At 29.3% G+C, this 3068-nt stretch overlaps 1 non-coding gene across 1 annotated transcript; it reads right to left on the bottom strand.

Moving 5' to 3' along the window:
• Positions 1–2080: 2080 nt before the first annotated feature.
• Positions 2081–2197, bottom strand: LOC119474105. The gene has a single exon (XR_005203399.1). It is a non-coding gene; the product is annotated as a U5 spliceosomal RNA (small nuclear RNA).
• Positions 2198–3068: the final 871 nt, after the last annotated feature.

Here is a 3068-nt window from a genome sequence, read left to right as displayed (position 1 = left end):
AAATATATACAAAGTTCACAGGAATTCCAAAACAGTGTAGAGAGTTAGCAAAGATAGATTTAAAGAAATCTAAAAAATAGTGAAATAAACTGTGTTCAAACTATTTGAGGTGTAATTTCTTTATAGAATCAACATATTTATAGTCATACTTGCAGAAAGCATTAGCGTAGAAATTGCAATGATAACTTTAAATTTATGTAGAAATTAAAGAGCTCTATAGTAGCCAAAAAATCATTTTTAAAAGGATCAGTTAGAGAACTTGCACCACATGAAATAAAAATGTATCAGAAGGCTACAGCCATCAATGTTATATTGCTTTATTATATAAAATAAAGGAAAGTATTTTTCAGAAATATTGTTTCATTTATATAGTGAATTTTTCTAAATTATTTTACTGATATATACTTTGCATACCATAAAATTCATTCTTTTGCAGTGTACAATTTTAGTACATTCACAAAGTTGTACAAACATCATCATTATTTAATTCCAGAACATTTTCACCATCGTAAAAAGAAACCTCAAGTCTATTAGCAATCATTACCAAATCCTCTCTCCCCAGCACTTCAGCCATAAATCTACTTTCTGTCTCAATGGATTTGTCTATTCTGATATTTCATGTCAATGGAATCATGCAACATGATGTAGCCTTTTGTTACTGGCTTATTTCACTTAGCATAATATTTTCAAATCTATGTGTCAGCAACTTATTTTTATAACTGAATAACATTCTTCTACATGGATATATCACATTTTATGTATCCATTCACCAATTGATAGACTTTTAGATTGGTTCCACTTTTTGGCAATTAGGAATAACTACACACACGTATATGTTTGTGCATAAAGATCTATACATATATACACACACACACATTTGTATTATACACACACACACACACACACACACATATATATATATATATATATATATATATATATACACACACACATTTTTAATAGACATATTTTTAATTGTCTTGGGTATATGCCTAACAGTAAAATTGTTGAGTCAAATGGTAACTCCAGGCTTAACTTTTGGAACTGCCCAAAGTGGCTGCAACATTTATATTCCCACCAGTGATATATGAGGTTTCCATTTTCTTCACATCCTTGCCAAAACTTGCTGTTGTCTATTGTTTTTATAATATCCAGTGCAGTGAACTAGTATCTCATTGTGGTTTTGATTTGCATTTTCCTTGGTTAACAATGTTGAGTATCTTTCCACATGCTTATCAGCCATTTTAAAATTCTTTTTGAAGAGCAATCTCAGTGTATTCAGATCATTTGCCTATTTTTCAGCTGGAAAACCTGTCTTTATGTGTTCAGATACTATAATTGATATATAACTTATAAATATTTTCTCTGAAGTATGTTTCTTGTAAATAACATATAGTTAAAATGGTTAAATAACAGTTAAACAACATACAGGTAAAACATTTTTAAGTATTAGAAAATGGGAGTGCTGTTTTTAGTTCTCCTTATATTTCATTACATATATTTCAAATAGTCTAGAATAATGAACAGAACAAGAATGTACACAGAACTATATATAAATAACATATATTTATAAGAAAACAAAGAATTTTGTCCATATTGCCAATCTCTGCCTTTTGATTGAAGTTTTGGCCCATTTATATTTAATGTAAATATTAGTAACAGAATCATTATTGTAATTTTGTCATTCCATTTTCTTCTGGCTACGTTACTTTCTTATAAGCCATCACCTATTGTTTTGGGAGATCCCTTATGTAAAATGAGTTGTTTATTTCTTGCTATTTTCAATATTTTTTTTGTCTTTTTTGAGTTTAATTATGATAGTACTTGGAATTCATTGAGTTTCTTAAATGTATAAAGTTTCTCTTTCAATTTGGAAGTTTGGGCCATTATTTCTTCAAATATTTTTTCTGCCAGTTTGTCTTCTTCCTCTCTTGCAACTCCCAGAAATAAGCTTGATAAGTATCCCATGGATCTCAGATTTTATTTATTTTCAATAGTTCTTTTTTCTTTCAACTCCTCAAGATGGATAACTATAATTGACCTGTCTTTCATTGATTCTTTTTTTTTTTAAATTACAATGAGGCCTGCCTAAGCAGGACATCAAAAAATTCCGTTATAAACTCATAATTGTTCCTCTCCAGGGAAATCTTTAGTAAAAGGTGAAAGATTTATTCGTTATGAAGAGAAACTAGAGCATTCACTGATTCTTTATTTTTTCCTTCAAATCTGATATTGAACTCCTATGGTAATTTTTTTTATTTTAGTCATTGTACGTTCAATTCCAAAATCTCTGTTCTTTAAAAATATAATTTCTATACCTTTACTGATGTTTTTAAATGAGATATAACTTTCATACTTTATTTTAAAATAGTTGATTTAAATTCCTTGTCTAGTAAGTCTAACCTCAGGGCTTCTTCAGAGATGATTTGTATTGGCCTCTCATTTCATGTTTATGGATCATACTGTCTTATTTCTTTCAATGTCTAATTTTTTTTTGCAAAAACTGGATATTTTAAATAATGAAATGTAACAATATGCTGAAAATCATAATCCTCTTACCTCAGGATTTGATGTTATTATTGTTCCTGTCACTTTAAGTAATTTATCTGAACCAATTCTGTAAAGTCTATATCATTTGCCATATGTGACCAATAATGTTTCTTCTCAGCTAGCTTAGGGGTTACCTAGTGATTTAACAGAGATATACTAAAATAAATTGAATGTATAATATTCCAGCCTGTGAAAGCAATTCTTTGTGCATTGGGGCTACACTTTTAATGCTCACACAGCAGTTTATAACTTCACTTTACTCCTCACTTTCTACCTGTACAGAACCTCAAGTTCAGCCAGAGGTAAGAACTTTGGACTTTCCGAAGTCTTTTCTGATCAGGTGCACAGCTGTCAGAAATTACATATAGCAGAATACAAATCAAATTATCCTTTAAACACTTGTCCTTAATGTATAAATTTTAACTTTAACGAGGTTTATTTCCTATGTGATTCTTACCAGGACTTAATGGATTCTACAACATTTCCTATTCTTGCATTCTGGTTTTTTTTTTTTTTTT

The sequence above is a fragment of the Cebus imitator genome, unplaced genomic scaffold (genome assembly GCF_001604975.1).
Source record: "Cebus imitator isolate Cc_AM_T3 unplaced genomic scaffold, Cebus_imitator-1.0 Scaffold211, whole genome shotgun sequence".
In the NCBI taxonomy this organism is placed as follows: Eukaryota; Metazoa; Chordata; class Mammalia; order Primates; family Cebidae; genus Cebus; species Cebus imitator.
The sequence above is the reverse complement of the archived record's forward strand: the minus strand, read 5'-3'. Positions and strand labels throughout refer to the sequence as shown.